Below are 18,443 nucleotides of genomic sequence, written 5' to 3'. Positions count from 1 at the left end.
ATTAAACAAGATATGAGTGGTGCCACTGGGCAAGTGGGCACAGTATACGCTGTGAGCCTGACACAAAAAAGCAGACTGATGTTTCACAGTCCAAAAAGTATTTTTGTTTTAAATGTACACTTACTCTACTATAAAACAAGATATGAGTGGTGGCACTGGGCAAGTGGGCACAGTATTCGCTGTCATCCTGGCACACACACACAGGCAGGCAGGCAACTGCAATTAGATTACACAAGCAGACTGATGTTTCACAGTCAAAAAAGTTTTTTTTTTTTTAATTTACACTACTGTTACACCAGATATGAGTGTTGGCACTGGGCAAGTGGGCACAGTATACGCTGAGAGCCTGGCACACACGCTGGCAGGCAGTCAACTGCAATTAGATTACACAAGCAGACTGATGTTTCACAGTCAAAAAAGTTTTTTTTTTTAAATTTACACACTGTTACACCAGATATGAGTGGTGGCACTGGGTAAGATGGGCTGGCACACACGCTGGCAGGCAGGCAACTGCAATTAGATTACACTAGCAGACTGATGTTTCACAGCCAAAAAAGTGTTTTTTTTTAAATTTACACTACTGTTACAACAGATATGAGTTATGGCACTGGGCAAGTAGGCCTGGCACACACGCTGGCAGGCAGGCAACTGCAAATAAATTACACAAGCAGACTGATGTTTCACAGTCAAAAATGTTTTTTTTTTTAATTTACACTACTGTTACACCAGATATGAGTGGTGGCACTGGGCAAGTGGGCCTGGCACACACGCTGGCAGGCAGGCAACTGCAATTAGATTACACTAGCAGACTGATGTTTCACAGTCCAAAAAGTTTTTTTTGTTTTAAATGTACACTTACACTACTTTTAAACAAGATATGAGTGGTGGCATTGGGCAAGTGGGCACAGTATACGCTGTGAGCCTGGCACACACGCTGGCAGGCAGGCAACTGCAATTAGATTACACAAGCAGACTGATGTTTCACAGTCAAAAAAGTTTTTGTTTTTTTAATTTACACTGCTGTTACACCAGATATGAGTGGTGGCACTGGGCAAGTGGGAACAGTATACGCTATGAGCCTGGCACACACGCTTGCAGGCAGGCAACTGCAATTAGATTACACAAGCAGACTGATGTTTCACAGTCAAAAAAGTTTTTTTTTTTCAATTTACACTACTGTTACACCAGATATGAGTGGTGGCACTGGGCAAGTGGGCACAGTATATGCTGTGAGCCTGGCACACACTCTGGCAGGCAGGCAACTGCAATTAGATTACACTAGCAGACTGATGTTTCACAGTCAAAAAAGTTTTTTTTTTTAATTTACACTACTGTTACACCAGATATGAGTGGTGGCACTGGGCAAGTGGCCTGGCACACACGCTGGCAGGCAGGCAACTGCAATTAGATTACACAAGCAGACTGATGTTTCACAGTCAAAAAGTTTTTTGTTTTTTTAAAATTTACACTACTGTTACACCAGATATGAGTGGTGGCACTGGGCAAGTGGGCACAGTATACACTGTGAGCCTGGCACACATGCTGGCAGGCAGGCAACTGCAATTAGATTACACTAGCAGACTGATGTTTCACAGTCAAAAAAGTTTATTTTTTTTAAATTTATACTACTGTTACAACAGATTTGAGTAGTGGCACTGGGCAAATGGGCCTGGCATACACACTGGCAGGCAGGCAACTGCAATTAGATTACACAAGCAGACTGATGTTTCACAGTAAAAAAAGTTTTTTTTTTTAAATTTACACTACTGTTACACCAGATATGAGTGGTGGCACTGGGCAAGTGGACCTGGCACACGTGCTGGCAGGCAGACAACTGCAATTAGATTACACAAACAGACTGATGTTTCACAGTCAAAAATGTTTTTTTTTTTTAATTTACACTACTGTTACACCAGATATGAGTGGTGGCACAGGCAAGTGGACCTGGCACACACGCTGGCAGGCAGGCAACTGCAATTAGATTACACTAGCAGACTGATGTTTCACAGTCAAAAAAGTTTATTTTTTTTAAATTTATACTACTGTTACAACAGATATGAGTAGTGGCACTGGGCAAGTGGGCCTGGCATACACACTGGCAGGCAGGCAACTGCAATTAGATTACACAAGCAGACTGATGTTTCACAGTCAAAAAAGTTTTTTTTTTAAAATTTACACTACTGTTACACCAGATATGAGTGCTGGCACTGGGCAAGAGGACCTGGCACACGTGCTGGCAGGCAGACAACTGCAATTAGATTACACAAACAGACTGATGTTTCACAGTCAAAAATGTTTTGTTTTTTTAATTTACACTACTGTTACACCAGATATGAGTGGTGGCACTGGGCAAGTGGACCTGGCACACACGCTGGCAGGCAGGCAACTGCAATTAGATTACACTAGCAGACTGATGTTTCACAGTCAAAAAAGTTTTTTTTTTTTAAATTTACACTACTGTTATAACAGATATGAGTGGTTGCACTGGGCAAGTGGGCCTGGCATACACGCTGGCAGGCAGGCAACTGCAATTAGATTACACTAGCAGACTGATGTTTCACAGTCAAAAAAGTTTTTTTAAAAAAAATTTACACTACTGTTACAACAGATATGAGTGGTTTCACTGGGCATGTGGGCCTGGCATACACGCTGGCAGGCAGGCAACTGCAATTAGATTACACTAGCAGACTGATGTTTCACAGTCAAAAAAGTTTTTTTTTAAAGATTCACACTACTGTTACAACAGATATGAGTGGTGGCACTGGGCAAGTGGGCACAGTATACGCTGTGAGCCTGGCACACACGCTGGCAGGCAGGCAACTGCAATTAGATTACACAAGCAGACTGATGTTTCACAGTCAAAAAAGTTTTTTTAAATTTACACTACTGTTACACCAGATATGAGTGGTGGCACTGGGCAAGTGGGCACACTATACGCTGTGAGCCTGGCACACACTCTGGCAGGCAGGCAACTGCAATTAGATTACACTAGCAGACTGATGTTTCACATTCAAAAAAGTTTTTTTTTAAAGATTCACACTACTGTTACAACAGATATGAGTGGTGGCACTGGGCAAGTGGGCACAGTATACGCTGTGAGCCTGGCACACACGCTGGCAGGCAGGCAACTGCAATTAGATTACACAAGTAGACTGATGTTTCACAGTCAAAAAAGTTTTTTTTTAAATTTACACTACTGTTACACCAGATATGAGTGGTGGCAATGGGCAAGTGGGCACAGTATACGCTGTGAGCCTGGCACACACTCTGGCAGGCAGGCAACTGCAATTAGATTACACTAGCAGACTGATTTTTCACAGTCAAAAAGTTTTTTTTTTTTTTTAATTTACACTACTGTTACACCAGATAAGAGTGGTGGCACTGGGCAAGTGGGCCTGGCACACACCCTGGCAGGACGGCAACTGCAATTAAATTACACCAGCAGACTGATGTTTCACAGTCAAAAAAGTTTTTTTTTTTAAATTTACACTACTCTTACACCAGATATGAGTGCTGGCACTGGGCAAGTGGACCTGGCACACATGCTCGCAGGCAGACAACTGCAATTAGATTACACAAACAGACTGATGTTTCACAGTCAAAAATGTTTTTTTTTAATTTACACTACTGTTACACCAGATATGAGTGGTGGCACTGGGCAAGTGGACCTGGCAACACACACTGGCAGGCAGGCAACTGCAATTAGATTACACTAGCAGACTGATGTTTCACAGTCAAAAAAGTTTTTTTTTAAAGATTCACACTACTGTTACAACAGATATGAGTGGTGGCACCGGGCAAGTGGGCACAGTATACGCTGTGAGCCTGGCACACACGCTGGCAGGCAGGCAACTGCAATTAGATTACACAAGCAGACTGATGTTTCACAGTCAAAAAAGTTTTTTTAAATTTACACTACTGTTACACCAGATATGAGTGGTGGCACTGGGCAAGTGGGCACACTATACGCTGTGAGCCTGGCACACACTCTGGCAGGCAGGCAACTGCAATTAGATTACACTAGCAGACTGATGTTTCACATTCAAAAAAGTTTTTTTTTAAAGATTCACACTACTGTTACAACAGATATGAGTGGTGGCACTGGGCAAGTGGGCACAGTATACGCTGTGAGCCTGGCACACACGCTGGCAGGCAGGCAACTGCAATTAGATTACACAAGTAGACTGATGTTTCACAGTCAAAAAAGTTTTTTTTTAAATTTACACTACTGTTACACCAGATATGAGTGGTGGCAATGGGCAAGTGGGCACAGTATACGCTGTGAGCCTGGCACACACTCTGGCAGGCAGGCAACTGCAATTAGATTACACTAGCAGACTGATTTTTCACAGTCAAAAAGTTTTTGTTTTTTTTTAATTTACACTACTGTTACACCAGATAAGAGTGGTGGCACTGGGCAAGTGGGCCTGGCACACACCCTGGCAGGACGGCAACTGCAATTAAATTACACCAGCAGACTGATGTTTCACAGTCAAAAAAGTTTTTTTTTTTAAATTTACACTACTCTTACACCAGATATGAGTGCTGGCACTGGGCAAGTGGACCTGGCACACATGCTCGCAGGCAGACAACTGCAATTAGATTACACAAACAGACTGATGTTTCACAGTCAAAAATGTTTTTTTTTAATTTACACTACTGTTACACCAGATATGAGTGGTGGCACTGGGCAAGTGGACCTGGCAACACACACTGGCAGGCAGGCAACTGAAATTAGATTACACAAGCAGACTGATGTTTCACAGTCAAAAAAGTTTTTGTTTTTTTAATATACACTGCTGTTACACCAGATATGAGTGGTGGCACTGGGCAAGTGGGCACAGTATACGCTGTGAGCCTGGCACACACGCTGGTACGCAGGCAACTGCAATTAGATTACACAAGCAGACTGATGTTTCACAGTCAAAAAAGTTTTTGTTTTTTAATTTACACTGCTGTTACACCAGATATGAGTGGTGGCACTGGGCAAGTGGGCACAGTATACGCTGTTAGCCTGGCACACACGCTTGCAGGCAGGCAACTGCAATTAGATTACACAAGCAGACTGATGTTTCACAGTCAAAAATTTTTTTTTTCCAATTCACACTACTGTTACACCAGATATGAGTGGTGGCACTGGGCAAGTGGGCACAGTATACGCTGTGAGCCTGGCACACACTCTGGCAGGCAGGCAACTGCAATTAGATTACACTAGCAGACTGATGTTTCACAGTCAAAAAAGTTTTTTTTTTTTTAATTTACACTACTGTTACACCAGATATGAGTGGTGGCACTGGGCAAGTGGGCCTGGCACACACGCTAGCAGGCAGGCAACTGCAATTAGATTACACAAGCAGACTGATGTTTCACAGTCAAAAAGTTTTTTTTTTTTTTAAATTTACACTACTGTTACACCAGATATGAGTGGTGGCACTGGGCAAGTGGGCACAGTATACACTGTGAGCCTGGCACACATGCTGGCAGGCAGACAACTGCAATTAGATAACACTAGCAGACTGCTGTTTCACAGTCAAAAAAGTTTTTTTTTTAAATTTACACTACTGTTACACCAGATATGAGTGCTGGCACTGGGCAAGTGGACCTGGCACACATGCTGGCAGGCAGAGAACTGCAATTAGATTACACAAACAGACTGATGTTTCACAGTTAAAAATGTTTTTTTTTTTAATTTACACTACTGTTACACCAGATATGAGTGGTGGCACTGGGCAAGTGGACCTGGCACACACGCTGGCAGGCAGGCAACTGCAATTAGATTACACTAGCAGACTGATGTTTCACAGTCAAAAAGTTTTTTTTTTAAATTTACACTACTGTTACAACAGATATGAGTGGTTGCACTGGGCAAGGGGGCCTGGCATACACGCTGGCAGGCAGGCAACTGCAATTAGATTACACTAACAGACTGATGTTTCACAGTCAAAAAAGTTTTTTTTAAAGATTCACACTACTGTTACAACAGATATGAGTGGTGGCACTGGGCAAGTGGGCACAGTATACGCTGTGAGCCTGGCACACACTCTGGCAGGCAGGCAACTGCAATTAGATTACACTAGCAGACTGATGTTTCACAGTCAAAAAAGTTTTTTTTTTTTAATTTACACTACTGTTACACCAGATATGAGTGGTGGCACTGGGCAAGTGGGCCTGGCACACACGCTAGCAGGCAGGCAACTGCAATTAGATTACACAAGCAGACTGATGTTTCACAGTCAAAAAGTTTTTTTTTTTTTTTAATTTACACTACTGTTACACCAGATATGAGTGGTGGCACTGGGCAAGTGGGCACAGTATACACTGTGAGCCTGGCACACATGCTGGCAGGCAGACAACTGCAATTAGATAACACTAGCAGACTGCTGTTTCACATTCAAAAAAGTTTTTTTAAAAAATTTATACTACTGTTACAACAGATATGAGTAGTGGCACTGGGCAAGTGGGCCTGGCATACATACTGGCAGGCAGGCAACTGCAATTAGATTACACCAGCAGACTGATGTTTCACAGTCAAAAAAGTTTTTTTTTTAAATTTACACTACTGTTACACCAGATATGAGTGCTGGCACTGGGCAAGTGGACCTGGCACACGTGCTGGCAGGCAGACAACTGCAATTAGATTACACAAACAGACTGATGTTTCACAGTTAAAAATGTTTTTTTTTTTAATTTACACTACTGTTACACCAGATATGAGTGGTTGCACTGGGCAAGTGGGCCTTGCATACACGCTGGCAGGCAGGCAACTGCAATTAGATTACACTAGCAGACTGATGTTTCACAGTCAAAAAAGTTTTTTTTAAAGATTCACACTACTGTTACAACAGATATGAGTGGTGGCACTGGGCAAGTGGGCACAGTTTACGCTGTGAGTATGGCACACACGCTGGCAGGCAGGCAACTGCAATTAGATTACACAAGCAGACTGATGTTTCACAGTCAAAAAAGTTTTTTTTTTAAATTTACACTACTGTTATACCAGATATGAGTGGTGGCACTGGGCAAGTGGGCACAGTATACGCTGTGAGCCTGGCACACACTCTGGCAGGCAGGCAACTGCAATTAGATTACACTAGCAGACTGATGTTTCACAGTCAAAAAAGTTTTTTTTTTTTTTTAATTTACACTACTGTTACACCAGATATGAGTGGTGGCACTGAGCAAGTGGGCCTGGCACACACACTGGCAGGATGGCAACTGCAATTATATTACACCAGCAGACTGATGTTTCACAGTCAAAAAAGTTTTTATTTTTAAATTTACACTACTGTTACACCAGATATGAGTGCTGGCACTGGGCAAGTGGACCTGGCACACGTGCTCGCAGGCAGACAACTGCAATTAGATTACACAAACAGACTGATGTTTCACAGTCAAATTTTTTTTTTTAATTTACACTACTGTTACACCAGATATGAGTGGTGGCACTGGGCAAGTAGGACCTGGCAACACATGCTGGCAAGCAGGCAACTGCAATTAGATTACACTAGCAGACTGATGTTTCACAGTCAAAAAAGTTTTTTTTTTTAAATTTACACTACTGTTACAACAGATATGAGTGGTTGCACTGGGCAATTGGGCCTGGCATACACGCTGGCAGGCAGGCAACTGCAATTAGATTACACTAGCAGACTGATGTTTCACAGTCAAAAAAGTTTTTTTTTTAAAAATTCACACTACTGTTACAACAGATATGAGTGGTGGCACTGGGCAAGTGGGCACAGTATACGCTGTGAGCCTGGCACACACGCTGGCAGGCAGGCAACTGCAATTAGATTACACAAGCAGACTGATGTTTCACAGTCAAAAAAGTTTTTTTTTTTTAAATTTACACTACTGTTACACCAGATATGAGTGGTGGCACTGGGCAAGTGGGCACAGTATACACTGTGAGCCTGGCACACACGCTGGCAGGCAGGCAACTGCAATTAGATTACACTAGCAGACTGATGTTTCACAGTCAAAAAAGTTTTTTTTTTTTTAAATTTATACTACTGTTACAACAGATATGAGTAGTGGCACTGGGCAAGTGGGCCTGGCATACACACTGGCAGGCAGGCAACTGCAATTAGATTACACAAGCAGACTGATGTTTCACAGTCAAAAAAGTTTTTTTTTTAAATTTACACTACTGTTACAACAGATATGAGTGGTGGCACTGGGCAAGTGGGCACAGTATACGCTGTGAGCCTGACACACACGCTGGCAGGCAGGCAACTGCAATTAGATTACACTAGCAGACTGATGTTTCACAGTCAAAAAAGTTTTTTTTAAAGATTCACACTACTGTTACAACAGATATGAGTGGTGGCACTGGGCAAGTGGGCACAGTATACGCTGTGAGCCTGGCACACACGCTGGCAGGCAGGCAACTGCAATTAGATTACACAAGCAGACTGATGTTTCACAGTCAAAAAAGTTTTTTTTTTAAATTTACACTACTGTTACACCAGATATGAGTGGTGGCACTGGGCAAGTGGGCACAGTATACGCTGTGAGCCTGGCACACACTCTGGCAGGCAGGCAACTGCAATTAGATTACACTAGCAGACTGATGTTTCACAGTCAAATTTTTTTTTTTTTTTTTAATTTACATTACTGTTACACCAGATATGAGTGGTGGCACTGAGCAAGTGGGCCTGGCACACACACTGGCAGGACGGCAACTGCAATTAGATTACACCAGCAGACTGATGTTTCACAGTCAAAAAAGTTTTTTAAAAAAAATTTACACTACTGTTACACCAGATATGAGTGCTGGCACTGGGCAAGTGGACCTGGCACACGTGCTCGCAGGCAGACAACTGCAATTAGATTACACAAACAGACTGATGTTTCACAGTCAAATTTTTTTTTTTTAATTTACACTACTGTTACACCAGATATGAGTGGTGGCACTCTGCAAGTGGACCTGGCAACACACGCTGGCAGGCAGGCAACTGCAATTAGATTACACTAGCAGACTGATGTTTCACAGTCAAAAAAGTTTTTTTTTTTAAATTTACACTACTGTTACAACAGATATGAGTGGTTGCACTGGGCAAGTGGGCCTGGCATACACGCTGGCAGGCAGGCAACTGCAATTAGATTACACTAGCAGACTGATGTTTCACAGTCAAAAAAGTTTTTTTAAAAAATATTCACACTACTGTTACAACAGATATGAGTGGTGGCACTGGGCAAGTGGGCACAGTATACGCTGTGAGCCTGGCACACACGCTGGCAGGCAGGCAACTGCAATTAGATTACACAAGCAGACTGATGTTTCACAGTCAAAAAAGTTTTTTGTTTTTTTTTAAATTTACACTACTGTTACACCAGATATGAGTGGTGGCACTGGGCAAGTGGGCACAGTATACGCTGTGAGCCTGGCACACACTCTGGCAGGCAGGCAACTGCAATTAGATTACACTAGCAGACTGATGTTTCACAGTCAAATTTTTTTTTTTTTTTTAATTTACATTACTGTTACACCAGATATGAGTGGTGGCACTGAGCAAGTGGGCCTGGCACACACACTGGCAGGACGGCAACTGCAATTAGATTACACCAGCAGACTGATGTTTCACAGTCAAAAAAGTTTTTTAAAAAAAATTTACACTACTGTTACACCAGATATGAGTGCTGGCACTGGGCAAGTGGACCTGGCACACGTGCTCGCAGGCAGACAACTGCAATTAGATTACACAAACAGACTGATGTTTCACAGTCAAATTTTTTTTTTTTAATTTACACTACTGTTACACCAGATATGAGTGGTGGCACTGGGCAAGTGGACCTGGCAACACACGCTGGCAGGCAGGCAACTGCAATTAGATTACACTAGCAGACTGATGTTTCACAGTCAAAAAAGTTTTTTTTTTTAAATTTACACTACTGTTACAACAGATATGAGTGGTTGCACTGGGCAAGTGGGCCTGGCATACACGCTGGCAGGCAGGCAACTGCAATTAGATTACACTAGCAGACTGATGTTTCACAGTCAAAAAAGTTTTTTTAAAAAATATTCACACTACTGTTACAACAGATATGAGTGGTGGCACTGGGCAAGTGGGCACAGTATACGCTGTGAGCCTGGCACACACGCTGGCAGGCAGGCAACTGCAATTAGATTACACAAGCAGACTGATGTTTCACAGTCAAAAAAGTTTTTTGTTTTTTTTTAAATTTACACTACTGTTACACCAGATATGAGTGGTGGCACTGGGCAAGTGGGCACAGTATACACTGTGAGCCTGACACACACGCTGGCAGGCAGGCAACTGCAATTAGATTACACAGGGAAAAAAAAAAGACTGATATTCTAGCCCTAAAAAGGGCTTTTTGGGGTGCTGTCCTTACAGCAGAGTTCAGATGAGTCCTTCAGGACTGTAGTGGACACTGAATACACTAGCCTAGCTATCAATTTCCCTATTAAATCAGCAGCAGCTACACTGTCCCTCCTCTCACTAAGAAAGCAGCTTCCAAATGAATCTAAAATGGCTGCTGTCCAGGTGGGAGGGTCTGCTGCTGCTTGGCTGGAATGTGTCTGCAGACTGTGAGATACAGGGTCAAAGTTTACTCAATGATAATGAATAGGGGGCAGATCGAACATCGCATATGTTCGCCCGCCGTTGCGAACGCGAACAAGCTATGTTCGTCGGAAACTATTCGCCGGCGAACAATTCGAGACATCACTATTTCTGACTCAGATTCTTCATCTATTTGAGTATTTTATTCTATTTATGTTATAATTAACCATTGAAAGACATTTCTCTCCAATTAGTTGATGTATAATTTATTTCTTATTAGTATAATTTTTTTAGAGATCATATACAGAAATGTCATAGAGTGAATACTGAGATTCTAGAATACTTTTTTAGTTTTATACTCTGTAGAAAGCTTGCTTAATATAATCAGTAGTGATAATTATTTACCTGTGGGTAAAGCCATAACGTAGTATTACCTTTTATAACATAGAGGTTTTATATATAAGATCCATAAGAGGTCTCCTTATTTCAGGATACCTTCTGCTATTATAAATAATTTTTAAGTGTGAGAGGTCCAAAAGTGGCCTCATATGTCTCCAGGTTTTTCAGTTGGACTGGCACGCTAATCTCTATGTGGTTTATTGACACAATTTCTTATATTTTTCTTTCTTGTAACACCATGTTGACTAATGTAAATTATAATAGTAGGATGTATGTCTCAAACTAAACCTCAATTAAAAAAAACAACAACATTTTTTTAAAAAAAATTCAAATTTGCTTTCATTATCTAAATGTGTTTTTTTTTCAATGCACACTTTCTGAGGCACTGGCTCCTTTTGACAGTGTATTGGCATATGTGTGTGGTTGGCTGATGGCTGTCACAGGGGTCAGGGAAAATGGAAGTATCTGAAATTTGTCAGAAATTTTGTGTTATTTGCATTGTCTTTTTATAAAGCATTTGTTGATTCTAATATATTTTATTGCACTTTACACATATAGCATATATAAGATATTAGCACCGCATTAGAAAAAAAAATGTTCAAAAAATCTTTTAACATTGTGTTAAATATTCTAGGTTACAATATTATTTAATTCTATCTCAGCAGTAACCTTCAACGTTATATATATTTACGTAACAATATTTCCAAAGTTCTGACCAGTTAGACTTTATATACACATTGTATATATTTATGTAAACATAGTATATTGATTATGCCACAATATGTGTGTCTAGTTGTTACAATATTCCTATAGATTAACCGTAACTCAAAATGAAGCTTAACAAATATCCCCACACAAATTTTTATCAAAACAATTTGTTTTTAACCAGCTACACTTAGTCCAATGTCAAAATATGGACTACTAACTTAACAGTGCTTAGCTAACAATATAACAAGATATTTCAACACAAATCTTACCAAATCTCAATAAATTTAAAAGAACTTCCAGAAAAATATAATTCAATATTTTCAACACAATATAATCATATTATAGTTTAAATAATCAACCAGAGAAATTTGTATATTATCAACACAATAGCCAATTTATGTGCAATTCTTAAAAGATCTCACAGTAGATTAAAGTGAATTTATAAATATGGAATACAAATCCTTTCCTAATAATAAAATTACTTAGCACCAATATAATTATTTCTGGACTACACAGGCCTATGGAAAACCTTCCTGTACAAATTACACTTACAATTCACAGCTACACTTAAACTATGGCTGTAGAATACCTGTGATTTAAAACATTAAAAATATAAAACACCCGGGGGCGGAGCCAACCGCTGGAATTGATGGACGCATATTTGCAGAGCTCCCGGCTCCAGATGTCTAGAATAGAGCTTAATCAGCAATTCTTTAGCATTTATTCTGGTTTTGATGATCGCCCCAGCTACATAAAACACTCTGAAGTGGAATTCGGGAGCCTTAACTAACTTCACTATATCCGTATTGGCATTCTATCAGTTTTTGCCCTGCTCTGGCCTACTGAGGCCTCATCGCGACGCCATTAACGCCTCTGATACATCAGATATAATATCTGTACTGTTTCTATCTCCTAATACTACAGCAACTGCACTCAAGATGGAGGAGACACACAGACTGATGCAGACTCTATTATTAGCGTTTGATCGGCAATTAGATAACTGTTTCCTAGATTTACAAAACACCCTGAAAATGGTGACTCGTGGGGAATCAGCCAAGGGAGACCCTGACCGAGCAGATGCGCACACGGAGCAACTGCCGGTATATCGATCTGAGAATATGCAGAGTAACATCATGCATGACAGCTGCGAGTTAGATACGGGAAATACATGGCAAGACTCGGCTAACTTATGCCCATCCAACCACACCGCAAATAAACCTAACACTAGACTATCAATAAATTAATTAAATAAACTACCTACAATTACCTACAATTAACCTAACACTACACTATCAATAAATTAATTAAATACAATTGCTTCAAATAAATACAATTAAATAAACTAGCTAAAGTACAAAAAATAAAAAAGAACTAAGTTACAAAAAATAAAAAAATATTTACAAACATAAGAAAAATATTACAACAATTTTAAACTAATTACACCTACTCTAAGCCCCCTAATAAAATAACAAAGCCCCCCAAAATAAAAAAATGCCCTACCCTATTCTAAATTACTAAAGTTCAAAGCTCTTTTACCTTACCAGCCCTGAACAGGGCTCTTTGCGGGGCATGCCCCAAGAAATTCAGCTCTTTTGCCTGTAAAAAAAAACATACAATACCCCCCCCCAACATTACAACCCACCACCCACATACCCCTAATCTAACCCAAACCCCCCTTAAATAAACCTAACACTAAGCCCCTGAAGATCATCCTACCTTGTCTTCACCATACCAGGTTCACCGATCGGTCCAGAAGAGCTCAGCCAATCAGAATCAAGTTCAATCCGATTGGCTGATCCAATCAGCCATTCAGATTGAGCTTGCATTCTATTGGCTGATCGGAACAGCCAATAGAATGCGAGCTCAATCTGATTGGCTGATCGGATCAGCCAATCGGATTGAACTTGATTCTGATTGGCTGATACCATCAGCCAATCAGAATATTCCTACCTTAATTCCGATTGGCTGATAGAATCCTATCAGCCAATCGGAATTCGAGGGACGCCATCTTGGATGACGTTATTTAAAGGAACCGTCATTCGTCGTTCAGTCGTCGGCCAGGATGGATGTTCCGCGGTGGAGGTCTTCAGGATGCTGCCGCTTCGCTCCGGATGGATGCCGCTTGGATGAAGACTTCAATCGGATGGAAGACCTCTTCTGGCCCGCTTGGATGAAGACTTCAGCCGGATCATGGACCTCTTCAGCCCCCCGCTTGGGCTTGGATCTGGACATCGGAGGAGCTCTTCTGGACCGATCGGTGAACCTGGTATGGTGAAGACAAGGTAGGATGATCTTCAGGGGCTTAGTGTTAGGTTTATTTAAGGGGGGTTTGGGTTAGATTAGGGGTATGTGGGTGGTGGGTTGTAATGTTGGGGGGGGTATTGTATGGTTTTTTTTACAGGCAAAAGAGCTGAATTTCTTGGGGCATGCCCCGCAAAGGGCCCTGTTCAGGGCTGGTAAGGTAAAAGAGCTTTGAACTTTAGTAATTTAGAATAGGGTAGGGCATTTTTTTATTTTGGGGGGCTTTGTTATTTTATTAGGGGGCTTAGAGTAGGTGTAATTAGTTTAAAATTGTTGTAATATTTTTCTTATGTTTGTAAATATTTTTTTATTTTTTGTAACTTAGTTCTTTTTTATTTTTTGTACTTTAGCTAGTTTATTTAATTGTATTTATTTGTAGCAATTGTATTTAATTAATTTATTGATAGTGTAGTGTTAGGTTAATTGTAGGTAATTGTAGGTAGTTTATTTAATTAATTTATTGATAGTCTAGTGTTAGGTTTATTTGTAACTTAGGTTAGGATTTCTTTTACAGGTAAATTTGTAATTATTTTAACTATTTTAGCTATTAAATAGTTCTTAACTATTTAATAGCTATTGTACCTGGTTAAAATAAATACAAAGTTACCTGTAAAATAAATATAAATCCTAAAATAGCTATAATATAATTATAATTTATATTGTAGCTATATTAGGGTTTATTTTACAGGTAAGTATTTAGCTTTAAATTGGAATCATTTATTTAATAAGAGTTAATTAATTTCGTTAGATTTAAATTATATTTAACTTAGGGGGGTGTTAGTATTAGGGTTAGACTTAGCTTTAGGGGTTAATACATTTATTAGAATAGCGGCGAGATTCGGTCGGCAGATTAGGGGTTAATAATTGAAGTTAGGTGTCGGCGATGTTAGGGAGGGCAGATTAGGGGTTAATACTATTTATGATAGGGTTAGTGAGGCGGATTAGGGGTTAATAACTTTATTATAGTAGCGCTCAGGTCCGGTCGGCAGATTAGGGGTTAATAAGTGTAGGCAGGTGGAGGCGACGTTGTGGGGGGCAGATTAGGGGTTAATAAATATAATATAGGGGTCGGCGGTATTATGGGCAGCAGATTAGGGGTACATAAGGATAACGTAGGTGGCGGCGCTTTGCGGTCGGCAGATTAGGGGTTAATAAGTGTAGGCAGGTGGAGGCGACGTTGAGGGGGGCAGATTAGGGGTTAATAAATATAATACAGGGGTCGGCGGTGTTAGGGGCAGCAGATTAGGGGTACATAAGGATAACGTAGGTGGCGGTCAGCAGATTAGGGGTTAAAAAATTTTTTTCGAGTGTCGGCGATGTGGGGGGACCTCAGTTTAGGGGTACATAGATAGTTTATGGGTGTTAGTGTACTTTAGAGTACAGTAGTTAAGAGCTTTAGAAACCGGCGTTAGCCCAGAAAGCTCTTAACTACTGACTTTTTTCCTGCGGCTGGAGTTTTGTCGTTAGATGTCTAACGCTCACTTCAGACACGACTCTAAATACCGGAGTTAGAAAAATCCCATTGAAAAGATAGGATACGCAATTTACGTAAGGGGATCTGCGGTATGGAAAAGTCGCGGCTGGAAAGTGAGCGTTAGACCCTATTTTGAGTGACTACAAATACCGGCAGTAGCCTAAAACCAGCGTTAGGAGCCTCTAACGCTGGTTTTCACGGCTAACGCCAAACTCTAAATCTAGGCCTTAGTATTTTAATATCAGCTCTTATTTGGCACTCACCCAGATTACTGGAGTGCTTTACAATTACTCACAATTTATGTGCTTAACTGTCCTTAAACCTTCATATACCATTCTCTGAGAAACAATCAGGTGTATAAAATAATGGCTTTAGTTCATAGCACAAACAATGTAAGTTTGCCTCCATGTCCCATTAGCTGCGTATGCTAACAGACAATATAATCTATATCTACTATATCAGTTTATGGAGTATGCTGGACTGATCAATGTAATTATATAACAACAACAAAAATATATAAAAAAAAAAAAAATACTAGAATATCTTTAGTTTATCTTATGATATATGTTTAGCCTGTATCCTATGTACCTAGGTACAATTTAGGCCGTTAAATATTACATAGGCTGTTTAAACGCAGATTATTTTTCATCCAATAGGTAGAGATCCCTGATTATTGTATCTAAGTAACATGATACTAGCAATGGGGAATTTCTCTAAGGTTTTATGCTCTTATATCTTATACCTAAATAATGTATTAATCTGACCTTACAACTTAGATATAGTTATACATTCCATGGTAATATTTTCTATATACAAGATCTCCTAAGAGTGGGGTCTATGTTGTGTTGCACGTCTATCTAAACCTATGTGTTTAAACTGGCTATTGAGGACATACCTCACCTTACTATTAACACGTGTATCTCTCTCAGAGATTATTCCTGTCTAGCTTTCTACTTTTGTGCCATATCTAAGTATGCTGTTAGTTTTAGGGTAGCAGTATAGAAGAAAATGGTTATATGCCTATAAATCTGTATTTAGGTGTACCTTAGCATCTTGGTCCATATTCAATCTAGTACTATGCATTGCTGGATCACTTCTTACCCTAATATTAACTCCTATCAAGAATTGTATAATTCACATTTACACGTAGTATAGGTCCGCAGCTCCTTACTGTTTTAGAGGTAACTTTCTTATGTTTAAGCATGCTCTATTCTTTGTTTGGTATTATATAGACTTAACTCTATTCTTAGACCTACAGGTATTTGTTTATGTTGGCTAATTGTTATACAATTCTTATGCTATATATTGTCTGTTTTGTCGTGGTTTCCTCATGTTCTCTAAGTCTTAGATATGCTTAAAATATTTCTTAAATGTACTAAGTTAGATAGATTATTGGCTACACAACATCACATAAGCCTTAACATATGCCAATAACTAGATGTTTATACCCAAGACAATAGCTACTAGCCCAGACAATAAAGCATCTGCTCCATCTCATATAGACACATACATTTTGCAACTTATAACAACCCTTCTGCAACCCATCTACTCTTTAGCCTATATATAACTACAGGAGGCTTTAGTAATTTCCCCACTTAGATCCATATATATTGTAGGGTACATTGACATTACTTAAACTCCAATAACATAAGATCTTTACGATCGGGCATTTCTAAGTCCACTTCAGACACCCTATGTTACTTACATTTATACATGGCTCCGTCCCCCCACCTCCTTTCCCTATGCGCATAGCGGTGCTTACCCGATGAATATCCCCCTCCCCCCTATATAGCTTGGCCCAAGAGTGGCTGATACTCATGTTAAATCTCCACAGGCTGTTATGTTGGTCTTAGGTAAAACACGATTAGAATATGGAGCTCATACGCTGATAATATAAAATGAAGTTCTATTTCATCTCGCCTAAGACATTGTCTGTTTTCATATCCAGATTTGAAATATATATGCATATTGCTTACTTTACAATACCTCTATATAGACAATGTATTATTTTCTTTGTTGTAACTTTGGCCTTAGGGCGAGTTCTTGTTGTCATGATATATGCTTTAACTTCAATAAAAAAATTATTTAAAAAAAAAAATATAAAACACCCGTTAATACGTTACCAGTAACCAATATGAGAATTCAATATCCAGATACTCTATTGGTCATACGTGAAGAAGGTATCACTATTTTGCAGAGGTACAGGTCACAAAGTTATCTCTCTTGCCCAAAAAGAGTGTTCCAGCCAGGAATCAGAGAATATATCACAAACCTTATGTATCTCTGTTTTTTCTAAGTGACCTCCTCTTGCATAGTGTGAAAGCCTATATCAGTGATAGACCACTCCTTCATTCTCTAATCATTCCAATCAAATTTCTCTGGGTACGCCCTTTGAGCCAGAGCTCACCTCTCATAGGTTACTGGGAAATGCATATGGTAATTTTAAATTCCCTGACAATTTAAAATACCCTTTGGTTGCAATTCTCGCATTGAACACCGGAGGGACAACAGGCAAAGGAATGCAGTTTCATTTCATATTTAAAATATTCTGTTTCTCAATTACAGGAATATATATTTTTAATAAATGTCTATTTAATACACTCATATTTTCCAAGCTTTAATAAACTATATGTTCAATATATGGCCCATCTAATCTAACTGAGCATGTATTTACAAGTCCAAACATGGGTATATTGATTAAGCATGTATTCTTATACATCCAAACATTAGGCCTGTGCACAATATCAAATCTATATAATATACATATAATATATACTTCCTACTATTAAATATCATATTACATTTGATTATTATTCCATTTTAATATAAATACAGTATATCCCATATGTCTTAATCATTTTTGAGTATGAATTCATATCTATGATTACATTTATAGGACTGCTTATTTAATATGTATCAGTCATATTTTTATGAGTGGACTAGTAGTATAAACCAATAATTTCGGTATGACACCAGTAAATATTATAGGAACCCTAACAATATCTAATTTCATATTTAGTACATCTCCAATG

The sequence above is a fragment of the Bombina bombina genome, chromosome 5 (genome assembly GCF_027579735.1).
Source record: "Bombina bombina isolate aBomBom1 chromosome 5, aBomBom1.pri, whole genome shotgun sequence".
NCBI classification, from domain to species: domain Eukaryota; kingdom Metazoa; phylum Chordata; class Amphibia; order Anura; family Bombinatoridae; genus Bombina; species Bombina bombina.
The sequence above is the reverse complement of the archived record's forward strand: the minus strand, read 5'-3'. Positions refer to the sequence as shown.